The sequence below is a fragment of the Aotus nancymaae genome, unplaced genomic scaffold, assembly GCF_030222135.1.
Source record: "Aotus nancymaae isolate 86718 unplaced genomic scaffold, 86718_ANA_hifiasm-v0.15.2.pri h1tg000079l, whole genome shotgun sequence".
Lineage (NCBI taxonomy): Eukaryota > Metazoa > Chordata > Mammalia > Primates > Aotidae > Aotus > Aotus nancymaae.
This window is the reverse complement of record NW_026988494.1, coordinates 19,120,676-19,134,951: the sequence shown is the minus strand read 5'-3', so window position 1 is coordinate 19,134,951 and position 14,276 is coordinate 19,120,676.

The following is a 14,276-nucleotide window of genomic DNA, read 5'->3' as shown; positions in this document are numbered from 1 at the left end:
GGGATGACAAAGGAGGAGATAATTGATATACTCATTATCTTAATTATGGTGATAGTTTCCTGGGTGCATATGTACTTTAAAATGCATCAAACGAACACTTTTAAAAAGTGTAGATTATTGATTTTCAATTATACATCAGTGAAGTATTGATAGGTTCTCTCAGTAAAGCCATCTTACAGATGCAAAATCAGAGCCCCAGGTAAGTAGGTGCTATCTCCCAGATTTTAAACCTACCTGTGGCTGGACCAATATTTGAACTCAATTACATCTGACTATAAAATTCTTCTCTAAACTAATTTATTTATTTTAACTGTAGAAGCTTGCCTCAGCATTCACGAGGCCCATCTTGAGCTAATACTTGGCCAGATAAATGAGGATTTTCTTAGATGCACTGCTTTCAGGTTTGAACTCTCCAAAACAGAGGTAATGTAGCGTGAACATATGGAGGAACATGCAGCTCAATGTGAGCTTTTGTGAATTCTCTAACTGTATTTTATCCCTGAGTAATATCAGTCAGTCCTGTAGCTGGAAACCTCATCTTCATATTTGATAACTTTCAAATTTGTACCTTCATCCCTCAGTTCCAGGTTTGTCTACCCTATGACAAAAAAATAAAGCAATAAAAAATAAAAAAATAAGAACTACTATTAACAACAATGAAAACAGGCTAAAAAACATGTATTCACAGAAACGTGGGGAATCCTTTAATAAAGCAGATGAGTTTATAACAAGAAAAACCTGTCCAGACTTTATTTCATTAAAGAACACTTGGAATTGGATAGGAAAAAATTTTCTTATTTCCTTGCCATCTTTCTTATATCTCAAAGACCTGTGTCTTCTACCTCTTGATTGAGAAAGCAATGCTTCCATTAGCAGCATGGCCATGCACTGGGGAGGAGTGTGATCCACATATCCTGGGTGTTGTCAAACTCTGAATATAGATGGTGTGCAGCACATTTGGAAGTTACACTGAGAACAGAGTCAAAGCAACATGTCTTGATGACTCAGAGGAAGAGCAGTACTCCATAAACATCTACTGTGGGATGAAAAAAGGAATTTCAGGAAACCGTTTGACATTTTCAATAGAATACAAAAGAATTGGTTTCCAAAAAAGCCAGGACAAATAAGAAAAGAAGTAAAAGAAATAGAGGCAAAAGAACCAAAATGGTACAATGTATAGTAGGATGAATTGAAAGAGAAATGGATAATATACAAAAGAATTACAAGAAGAGCTAAAAATAAGAAAACAAATTAAAATTTTTCTTTGGGATTGTAAAACTGCCACAGAGCTCAGGAAACTTAAGGAGATACATGATGGCAAAATGCATTGTGGGATCCTGGATGGGATCCTGGAACAGAAAAAGATAATAAAGAAATATGTAGGAAACATGAAATTTGAATAATTGGGGTTTTGTTGATAATAATGTCTATGTGATAGGCAGAATAAAGTCCTCCTAGCCCCAAGATACCTATCTCTGAGGTCCTGGAATCTGTGATCTCTCTTGGCAAAAAGAACTCTGCAGATGAGATTCAGGAGTCTGAGATAAAGAGCTAACCTGGATTATCAGGAAGGGCCCAGTAAAATCATAAAAGGTCCTTTTAAAAGGAAAATGAGAAGGTCAACATAAGAAGGAGATAGGATAACCTCTGAAAGCAGAAGTTGGAGTGATGTGCTCTGAAAAAGAAGGAAGAGGCTGCAAGACAAGAAATGCAGGCAGCCCACGGGAACCAAAAAAGACAAGGAAGCTCCTTCTCCCCTCAAGCCTCTGACAGGTCACACCTAGACATAGACTTCTGACCTCCAGAACTAATCATCTCTGTTGTATTTGTTACAGCAGCAACAAGAAACTAAAACATGTCCCAATGTTGGTCTCAGAGAGTGACAAATGAGCGAAGATAATGTAAAATGTTGACCTATGGGGAACAGAGTGAGAGTGGAGGGAACAGTACATACTGTCTTTGCAACTTTTCTGTAAACGTAAAATTATTCCAAAAGAAAAGCTGATTTAAAAACTCTTTCGGGCCTTAAAACAGAAATTGATACTGCAGAAATCAATTAGTGTAGAAGACAACTCAGAGTCTCTCTCTCAGACTACAAAAGAAAAAGACATAAAAATGGTCATCAATATGGAAGGCAAAGAACAAGAATATAATGCCTGGGATTTTGGAAGAAGAGATCCAAACAATATAAATAGAAACAATAAACCTATTGTGCTAGAAGAAATTATTTCTGAACTAAGGAAAAACCTGGGCTTCTAAACCCATTTTGGCATTAAAAAAAATAATAACAGGAATAAAAATCTTGAAAAATTTCATCCAGAAAAAAACCAGGTTACTATAATGGGGCATCAGTCAAACTGGCTCAGGGAGTCTTCAGTACACATAGGTGGATTTCCTGCCTGTTGGAGCTCAACATTCTGCCCAAAGCTTTTTTATATTTTGGTAGATACTTGGCTCAAGCTGGAAAAGGTTGATTCGCTCTTTCAGAAATCAGAAACCTGAACAGAAACACTGAGCTGTTGGACATGCTCAAACTAAATTTCCTTAATAGCATCACCCTAGAAAGATCCATAAAAAACTGATAGTAATTATTTTGACGTTTCTAACCTTCCCAATGTTTGAATTTTAGCCATTCCTTCAATTTATAAAGTGATCCTTTCAATAAATGCCTTGTTTTCTTAAGCTAGGCACAGTCATTCTCTTTCTCTTACGATCAAAATAACTTTAACTTGTACACTTCCAGAAGGTCCAAGTTGCATGGCCTCAGGAGTCTCTTCTGTAACACCAAAACCCAGAAGATAACAGAGCAACTTTACAGTAATGGAAACAATGTATTACACACAATTTTATAGTCATTAAAATTTTCTTGGCAGATATGAAAGTACCCAGAAAAGATGGGTTGGTTAATGGGTACAACTATGTAGTTTGATAGAAGGAATAAGATTCAGTGTCCAGTAGCATCATAAAGCGACTACAGTTAACAATAATTTATTGGATATTTCAAACTAACTAGAAGAGTAGATTTGGAAGGTTCCCAACACAAACAAATGATAAATCTTTCAAGTGATGAATATCTCAATTACTCAGATTGAATTATCACACATTGTATAATTATATCCACATACTGCATGTACCCTGTAATAATGTACAACTATTATATGCCCATAAATTTAAAAATTAAAAAGAAAAAGAAAATATACACCCAACATAAAAAATTACTTGAAAAGACAACTTTACAATGCTGAACAAAAGTTAGCGCTCAAGGATGGGAAAACTATAGTGTAGAAGGAGATAGTGAGTCCTGCAATTAGTAAAACAGAATTGTCTTAAAATTACAAGTCTGGTTCAAAAGGAATGCAGGCATTAAAGTGTTTTCTGAAATAGCAGATATGTATTATAGAATTTATTACTTTTAAACTATTAAAGTAGCTGTAGCTTTATTAATAGATTACATCACATTATAGTAACAAAATTATATTAACAAAAACCGCAAAGGTGAAAGGGCAAAAGTAAAGCAAGTTAAAATGATGCCAAACTCTTGACTCAGGGGTACATCAACATAAGTCCTGTTCATTTCCAAACAGATTTGGAAAATGTTTTTGAAAAACTTCAAAGAAATCATCATAATAACAAGTTAGATAACTTCATAAATAGTGGGCATGAAAATGAACAAGCTAAATATAGTCCATATAACAAAAGACAATAAGAAAAGAGAAGAGACAGCAGAGAAACTGTATATAATAGGATCATGAAAGTGAGACTGAAATTTTAACTATGGCTATAAAGGTAAAACTGGCTCAGCACAGTGGTTCACACCTGTAATCCTAGCACTTTGGGAGACTGAGGTGGGCAGATCACAAGGTCAGGAGCTTGAGACCATCCTGGTTAACACGGTGAAACCCCATCTCTACTAAAAATACGAAAAATTAGCTGGGTGTGGTGGCACGTGCCTGTAGTCCCATCTACTCCAGAGGTTGAGGCAGGAGAATCACTTGAACCTCAGGAAGCAGAGGTTGCAGTGAACCAAGATCATGCTACTGCCCTCCAGCCTGGGCAACAGAGCGAGACTCCATCTCTGAATTAATTAATTAATTAATTAAATGTACTAGTCTCCTCAATTAAGTCAAAGACATGTGGATTGGCCTGAGCTGTAAAGTAAGTTATACAGAATATTATAAAGACATCACTAAGACAAAACTAAACAAGACTAAATGAAACAAGAAAAAATAAGGGAAAAGAATAAACATATTGAAAAAAAATTTAAGCAGTAGGAGTTATAGTTTTAATATTAGACTAAGAAAATGTTAAGGCAAAAAAATGGAATTTCTATGTATCAATACTAAATTCTTCCTCCTATTAATGTAAAACATCTTTTTTAATGCTTATGTAACATTATACAAATTTATCATATAATGGGAAAAAATTCAACAAACAACCACTACAGGTGATATTCTCTAGTAACAATACCATTCTCTAAAATAATTTTTAAAGTTCATATTTAAAAATCCCAAATCACTCATAAAATTAAAATTTAAGAACTCCTAAATATCTCTCAAAGAAGAAACAAAATGTAAATTAGAGTAAATAACAAAGCAAATATTTTATATTAAATTTATGTGATATAGCCCAAATTGTATTAACATTTTACATTCCTAGCTTTAAATAATTCTTTTTTAAGTTTTGAAATGATGAAAATAAATTAATTGAATGTTTGGCTAAAGAAGTTTTCGGAGGGACATTTTCATATGAAAATCAGGAAGAAGGAATTTATAAAGTTTTTTTAAACTGCTGAATTTGAAAACTATAAGTCCATTTTCATACTGCAATGAAGAAATACCTGAGACTGGATAATTTATAAAGAAAATGAGGCTTAATGGACTCATAGTTCTACATGGTGGGGGAGGCCACACAATCATGGTGGAAGGTGAAGAGCAAAGGCACAACAAACATGGCAGCAGGCAAGAGAGGGTGTGCAGGGGAACTCCCCATTATAAAACAATCAGATCTTGTGAGATTCATTCACTATCAAGAGAACAGCACAGGAAAAACCCACCCCCATGATTCAATTATCTCCCACCAGGTCCCTCCCACAAAACATGGGGATTATGGGAGCTACAATTCAAGATGAGATTTGAGTGGAGACACATCCAAATCATATCAAAAATAGAAAGAAATTTAATATGTTTAGTCTATATATGCTCTTTTCCTTATATTGTACTTTTATATTATGGAAATCGGCTGATTATGAAGTCTAGTTTTTAGTTTTATGATATTTGCATTTTCAAAATGGTCTGAGAATATATTCTGGGAGCAAACTGTCAACTAGATATTGATAGAGTGTTGGTTGTTGGGCAGCAATGGAGTGGGAAGGGGAAGCTTCTACAGGAACTGAAGAATAGCGTGACCAAAAGTATCTCAGAATCCCCTGGATTCTAGGTAATACAATGGAATAGCAGTCTGGGATCTCCAAATCTCATGTACCTGTTTTTATCTCTCAATACCGCCTCTGTGTTACTTGCTCTTATTAACTACACTTCTCAAATATTATAAATATTTGAGAATATAATATTTTATAAATATTATAAAATAACAATTATGCCTCACTTTTGCCAGGTTGTATCTTGCACTTGCTGTTATATCCAATACTGTACTGTCTGAGTAGATTGAGAATTTACCCAGAGCAACAGTAAAGGGCCCCCAAAATCATTTGTTGATGAAGAACTGGACATCTGTCATTTTAGAAAAGTTATTAAAATACTCATTAGGTTTTTGCTTGACTTCCTTACACTTATTTTACAGTTTAATGTTGGCTTCATTGAATTACACAAGTGAGAACACAGTCTCAATTTCTAGGATATCTCATGGTTCTAACTGGGCTGTCTTTGTAAACATTATCTCCACAGGGCTAGTAGTGGGAAGACTGTGATCTCTGGAGCCACAGGGCTCTGGCTGCAAGTCCCAGCTCCACCAATTTCAAGTTTTAAGAATCTGGTGATGTTTCTTCTCAATAAAATTAAGTTGGCTAGTATTCTCAACTGTAAAATGAAGACAATGTAATCTATTTCCAATTTCCTAGTCTGGTGAGAATTAAATGAGATAATATAAAGTGCTTGGTACAGAGCAGGAACTTGGCACTTGTCCATTTCCTTTCTGTTGATCATTCCAGCCTTCGGTGCTCTAGGTGTTACCCTGCCCATTTTATAGAGGAACATGGAGAACATGCTCCCCAAAATAAGAAATTTTAAACCCTCTTCGGTATTTCCAATGAAACTAAGAACAATGGTTTCTCACTCCACGTTTTCCCTCAACTTCCTGTTGCCTTCAACTCTAATGAGCAAGCTGAGGATTGACTCTTGGAAAGTTCCAGTGAGAATAAAGACCTGGAATCCCAAAAGCCTCTACTGACAGGGTCAATTTCTGGCATATCCCTTGGCTTCTGCCTCTTACCTGCAGCCAACAATACAAAGCTTCTGCCTGCTGCTTAGTCAGTCCGCTGCCTCCCACATCTCTCTTGGGAGCTCCAACAACCTCGTAAGCAACTTGTGTCAATTACCATGTCCACTATCTGTGAAGTTTCATAGCCTCTCCCCAGATTTAGAGCCCTCAGTTCTCTAACATGGTTCAGTGTTTTTCAAAATTAGAATACTTTCTCCTTTTTAAAAAATTCCTGGCTATTAAAAATATCTCAAAGAAACTTCTTGCAACAAAAAGTCTTATAGGACATTTTAGTAAGATAATTCATTTCTCAATACCCCATGTCCAGAGCTTCAGAAAGGTATAGAAGGTGGATATTGGAAAGAGGACAGAGCTGGTCAGGCACAGTGGCTCATGCCTATAATTCCAGCACTTTGGGAGGCCAAGGTGGTTAGGCTGAGCTTGAGCTCAGGAGTTCAAGACCAGCCTGGGCAACCTAGTGAAATCCTGTTTCTACTAAACACACACACACACACACACACACACAAAATTACTTAGGTGTGGTGGTGCACACCTGTGATCTTAACTACTCAGGAGGCTGAAGTGGGAGGATGGCTTGAGAGATGGAGGTTACAGTGAGCTGAGAGATCACCACGACACTCCAGCCTGGTGACAGAACCAGACCGTTTCCAAAAATAAAAAATGAAACAAATTTTTAAAAATGACTAACAAATTCAAGGATTTAATTAGAATTTTCCTTCCTGGACCAAGCTTACAGGCTTGGCCCTTTTTCTAGAAGGATGAGTTTTCTCCGAGGAGAAGAAACAGATTTCTGATAGTCTCTTGTCTATCTGAATCTCCATGATACATGCAGCCAAATCCCTCATGTTTTGCTCACTGACACCACAAACGTACTCTGCTACTGACTTCTCTGCAAGCTCCAAGCCTTAATAGACAGGTTACTCAACAAGAAGTTTCAGAGCTCGTTAGGAAAGTAAAACTTTATACCAAAAAACAGAAAACAAAAGGAATAAATAACATAAGGTTAAGTAGGAAGTTTAACATTATTATTGATACCTGTTAACTGTAGCTACATCGAGAAAAATAAAATTTTCAGCTCCGGAATTCTCCTTACGTTTTCCTGTTACAACTCACACCATCCCCACTAAAGGTAGTCATTATTCCAATGGTTTTGATAACCACTTACTTGTTTTATATTCTGTATTAGTTTCCCAGAGCCACCATAAACAATGACCACAAACCAAGTGGTTTACAACAACAGAAATTTATTTTCTCACAGCTCTGGAGGCTAGAAGTGAAATCAAAGTGTTTACAGGGTCATACCCTTCCCAAAAGCTCTAGGGAAGAGTCTTTTCTTGCCTCTTCCAAGCTTTTAGTGGCTCTCAACAACCTTGTCATCCCCAAGCTGTGGACACATGGCAGCAGTCTCTGCCTGTGTCTTCACACTTGGTATTCTCCCTGTGTGTGTCCACAGAGTCTTCTTTGTTTATTGGGGCTTTATTTTTATTTTTTGATGGAGTTTTGCTTTTGTGACCCAGGCTAGAGTGCGATGGCACAATCTTGGCTCACTGCAACCTCTGCCACCTGGGTTCAAGTGATTCCCCTACCTCAGCCTCTCAAGTAACTGAGATTACAGGTGCGCACCATCACACCTGGCTAATTTTTGTATTTTTAGTAGAAACAGGGTTTCACCATGTTGGTCAGGCTGGTTTCGAACTCCTGACCTCAGGTGATCCACTCACCTCGGCCTCCCAAAGAGCTGGGATTACAGGCGTGAGCCACCGCACCTGGCCACACACAGGACCTTCTTATAAGGACATCACTGATTTAGTGCTCATCTTAATGTAAGATAACTACACTGTAACACAACTGCATCTGCAAAGACCCTATTCCCTGCCCCCACAAAAAGGTGACATTTACAGGTTCCAGGTAAATATGAATTTTGGAAGGATACTATTCAAATCAATACATATTCTTAAAACTTCAGTATATAGTTATTACTGAACATTCTAGCTTCATTTTGCCTGTTTTTGAACTTTATAAAATGGAATCCTACTATATGTATTTGTAACCGGCTTCTTTCACTCAAACTTAAGTTTGTGATATTCAGTCATGATACTACATGTACTTGAGGCATGTTTATTTTCATTGCTTCATGATATTCCATTATATGAATATATTTGGTTTATCTAATACTCCTGATGGGTATTTGGAGTATATCCAATATATACCAAGTTTGGGTTTATTATAAATATGTTCTCTATACCTTCTTCAGCATACCTTTATTTGCCTATGTATGCATATTTTTGAATACATACCTGCAAATGTTATCCTACTTGAGAAAAGGGTTTTTTTGCAGACCTGATTAAGGATTTTAAAATAAGATTATCCTAAATTAGCTAGATAGGCTCTAAATGTAATCAATCACAAGCATCCTTATAAGAAAGAGACAAAGGGAGAAGAGGAAGAGGTGATGTGACTATGAAAGCAGAGATTGGAGTGATGTGGGCTTCAGTCAAGGAATGTAGCAGCCAGCAGGAGCTGAAAAAGTCAAGTGCCTGATTTTCCCCTAGAGTCTCTGTAGGGAACATGACCCTCTGTCTCTTTAGCCCTGTAATACTAATTTCTAACTTCTGGCCTCTTGAACTGTGAGAGAATAAATTTCTGTTGTTTTAGAACCACCAAGTTAGAGGTAACTTTTGACAGCAGACACAGGAAATAATATAATACCTAAAAGTAGAATTGTCCAAGCATGGGTATGCTTATTTTCAAATTCAGTATATAATGCTAAACAGTTTTTAGAAAATAATTACAGCAACAACAGAAAAACTTAAAACTGTTGTAGCAACCAATGAAAGTGGTTGTAGCCCTACACACCATCAATGTAGAGAAGTCTCTATCACTCCATGTCCTCACAGCTGTTGCTAAAGGCAGCTAAGATACAATGAAGGTATTCTGTGTAGGCTGTAGAGGTTTCAAGCCAGAGACAGCTGCTCAGCATTTCATCTGTCTCTTTTCGAGAGTATTCTCTTTTGTGAGAAATCTCTTCAAAAATTAAAAACAGAATTACCATATGATGCAGCCATGCTACTTTCAGGTATTTAGCTGAAGGAAATGAGCTCAGTATGTTGAAGAGATAGTTGCACTTCCATGTTCCTTCCAGCATTTTTCACAGTAGTCAAGATATGGAGTCAACCTGAGTGTTCCCTTACGGATACATGGATAAAGAAATATGGTATGTATACACAATGAAATACTATTAGTCCTTAAAAAGGAAGGAGATCCTATCTTGTGTGACATCAATAAACCTGGAGGGTATTACGTTAAGCAAAATAAGCCAGATATAGAAAGACAAACACCACACCATCTTACTTATTTGTGGAATATTAAAAAGTTGAACTCATAGCATGTCCTTTACAGGGACATAGATGAAGCTGGAAACCATCATTCTCAGAAAACTAACACAAGAACAGAAAACCAAATACTCCATGTTCTCACTCATAGGTGGGAGTTTAACAATGAGAACACATGGACACAGGGAGGGGAACATCACACACTGGGGCTTGTTGAGGGGTAGAGGGCAGGAGGAGGGATACCACTAGAAGAAATACCTAATGTAGGTGACGGGTTAGTGGGTGCAGCAAACCACTATGGCACATGTATACCTGTGTAACAAACCTGCACATTCTGCACATGTATCCCAGAACTTAAAGTATAATAATAATAATAATAAGAAGAAGAAGTTGAACTAATAGCAGTAGAGAGAATGGTGGTTACCAGGGACTAGAAAGAAGGAATTGGGGTAATGTTGCTTAAAGGATATGAAGTTTCATTTGGGAGGAATACATTCAAGAGATCGGTTGTATGACATGATGGCTATAGTTAATAACAATGTATTGTATACTTAAAAATTGCCAAGAGGGTAGATTTTAAGTATTCTCACCAAAAACAAATGATAAGTATGTAAGGTAATGCATATGACAATTAGCTTGATTTAGCCATTAAGATGCATACATATTTCAAAACATCATGGGTACACATATGTGAGATTTAAACACATGTAAGTGCGTGTGGTATATTTGTTATTTCTGTACTATCCTCTCTTTCTCTGAATCATACACAACACGGTTTTGTTCACTAATTGTCATCTTGTGTCCTAGTCCAAATTCTAAATCCTCTGCAGATATGGCCAAATTAAATTGCATAGCTTGGTTATTTCCCTTATTTACAAAAATGACATGATGTAATCCCTAAATTAAGATAAGCCTACCCACAGAATATAAGATATACAGCTTGCAGAGTCGAGGCTCTTTCCAATGAGTGGTAACTTTTTTTTTTCCTTCTGTGTGGTAACTACTATAACCATATTTTCTCACCCCATCCCCTCCAAAAAAATAGGAATTCATTTTTTTTTTTTTTTTTACACACAACCAAAACTGATGCTACTTTTGGCAGGGCAATCTGTGATGCATGAATCATTTGCTAAAACTTCAGCTGTAGTGTGGGTACAATGAGCATTTTTGAAGAACACGTAGGACATCGTGTCTTTATACCTGTATGAATCTGACTAATCACATAATAGATACTCAATAAAGACTCACTATGTTACTTGAAATTGCAACTCAGGACCAAGAACTCTTCAACCTTTGTCACAATGAACTTTGGGCTGTCTCCTGTTAGCACCTGCCTGCTCCTTTGGCTGTGAACGGAAGCACTTGGGGAATGTCACTTCTCCATTACCCATCAAAGCCCAACTCTGATTAGGGCTCTGAGGCCACAGCAGACTTGTTTTTGAAAGTGTATCTGAACTAATGAGAATTTTTTCCTCTTCAGTTAAGTTATCATGAAACTATACGTTTGGGTTTAGAGAAAGATGACAGTATGCCAGGAGTAGCACACGGAAAATATGACAGTTTTAAAAATACTAATTACATGGATTTAAGGTGACTCTATAAATATGAACATCAAAAAAAGATGAGATAAAAGTTAAAATATTCAAACGAGGACAATGGGGAAAAGGCAATGTCAAAATAGCAAAAATAAGATATTGGAAGTGGTTAGCACGCATGATACACATTGTATATTTAGTAAAGGCATAAACAAATTTGGCTCTAAGCTATTCAGCATCCAAGCTAGGAAGAAAAAAAGAAAAACTGGTATAACTTTTAAGGAAAGATGTAAGAATAGGCTAGAGGAAAAGAAACTATTTATTCAGCCACTCTTCCATTTAATCACAATGTAAATTCTATGCAAAAGGTGTTGGCTTCCATTCTGAAGATTAGGAAACTGAACGTCTAAGCTGTGTAAGAAATATTTTTAAAATGTTCTCAACCATTATGTGTAAACCCAAGTCTCTAATACCAAAGATCATTCTGTTTCTATTACAGCATACTCAAAGTTCCGTCTAAGAAAGCCTTGATTTAGGAAAATTACGCAAAAATGTGTTGTGTGCTTAAGGCAAGATATTCTCCCCCTATTTCTCTTGATGAATCTCTTCTTATAGCAAAGACTGGGTATTCTCGGAAACCCCATCAGGATGGTCACGTGCTCTAAAATCATTTCACCTTCCCAGGGTGGTAGGAACAGGCGAAGACACATTCTGTTCTAGTTACTCCTTCTCGACCCATGTGTGGCCGTGAATGGAGGAAGAAAAGATAACAAATGATAGAACCCAAGGTATTTCTACAGAAAGCTTAAGGCAAGCAAATTTTAAAAATAATACATACTAAAGGAGGAGGATAATGAGTTGTATCTAAAGGTATCATGAAGAGACTTTCTCTTCAATTTCGTGGTAATTACTATCCTTACTGGCAGTGAGTTACCTTTTAATAATTAACTGTATTTATTGTTGTTGGCAGTGACTATACAGTAAATCAAGTAATTAACAGCCTCCCAGATTACACACAGAAGAGAGGTAACAAGATGCCAAACAGATTAATTTCTTACCTGATTTTCATTCAGCACTTCTCTTTTCAGCGATTTGGCCTTCGTGCTGTTCCTAATGTGAGAATTTGGACAGCACAGGTGGAGCTTTGAGGTCCTCTGAGGAGTAGGATTTGGCAGCTGGAATGTCCAATGGTCTCAGTCAGGAGGAGCTGAAGGCAGACACTGGGGGTAACAAACATGAAGCAACAGGTTGAAACAGGAAATGGGGAATGATCTTACCTAGTCTTGTTTCTTTTGTTAGAACATCAACCTTATGTCACCTTATGTCATAGATCACTATCTATCACAGGAAGACCCTCCTCTTCCTACTGATTCAAACTGCTAATAAGAAGTTGGAGTGTCCAGAATTTTTTGATTTCTTTTTTATTTTTGGAGTTGGGTTCTAGCTCTGTCACCCAGGCTGGAGTGCAGTGGCATAATCATGACTCCCTGCAGCCCTGACTTCCTGAGTTCAAGCAACTCTCCAACCTCAGCCACCCAACTAGCTGGGACCACGACAAACAACACTATGCCTGGCTATTTTTTTTTTTTTTAATTTTTTTGTAGAGACAGTATCTTGCTATGTTGCCCAGGCTGGTCTTGACACCTGGGCTCAAGCGATCCTCCCACCTTGGTCTCCCAAAGTGCTGGGATTACAGGCATGAGCCACTACACCTAGCCTAGATTTCTTAAAAACTAGAGTAATTGGGCCATACTGGAGGCATATGTGACTTTAAGAAGAAGGGATTTGCCCATCTTCTGGAAAACTCTCTCCCTGGGGATACACAAAATCTCCATGGTCGTCTTCTCCTAATTAGCTGAGGTTCCTAAGTCATATAGTGAGGTCCCAGCTTGTGACAACTCTGCTTAAATGTCTATCACTTCACTTTAGGTGCTGCTTAAATTTAGACTGACTATGGAAAGGGAGAAAATATCAGAATTCTCAGCTCACTACAGAATTCCCCCAATAGATGGAGGGGGTTCAGTTATTGTGTGGTTAAACAAATGCCCATGAAATGGAAACAAAGGGTTCTACTAAAGAAAATAAACGTTTCATCTGGTGGTTTGCATGAGTTTCAGATAATTTTTTTCCCAAAAGTATGGTTCTTTGCCAGCATGTGTGTATATGTGTTATAAAATTCCTGGAAACCTATCTTTGAATAGTTTCTAGTTTCTATCACAAACAGACACACACACACACACTCATCTAGTTTTTTCAGAATATCTTCATCTAGCGCTACCATAGGCTTGATGTCCCTAGTGTTCTTCTTGTCTCGCTTTTAAAGGCCAAACAAAAAGAGACATCTCATCAACCCCAGGCCAAATGCACCTGGTAGTTTCCAGGCAAAGCTGGGTTTGGGAATCACCCTGGGGAAGAGACAAACTGTGAAAGTCTGGGATTTGCAAATTGCTGAGTCCAGAGCCTTGGCTGGGGATGATAGATCTCAATCAGGGAGGAGGTACGGCTCATAAGTATGCATGTGCTTACCATATGCCAAATGTTTTCTGACTCAGATACCTCTCCGTGAGTCTGCTAGGCTCTAATGGTTGACAACAACTGATACAGACAAATTGGCTTAGAAAAAGGGAATGACAGCTCTTAATGACCCTATTCCAGGGCCTTGTTGAAAGGCATCTAATCATCCTTCTAGTGTGAGAAGAGGCTGTGATGAGTGGCACATGTGATATCTGCCATGTGGCAACTGCTTGCAGTCAATGGGAGGAGGTGGTGATAGAGGTGGAGGCTTGTTTAGAACAGACATGGCATGAGAGATGTGTGAGAAAAGCATGCTGTGGAGAAGTGGGTGGGGTGGGTCAGGAGTACAATGGGCCCCGGAGTGGAGGCTCATATGCCAGGTGCCGCCTTGCTTTCTAATACTTCAAGTCTTTCTATCCAATCACCAAAACATTTCCAG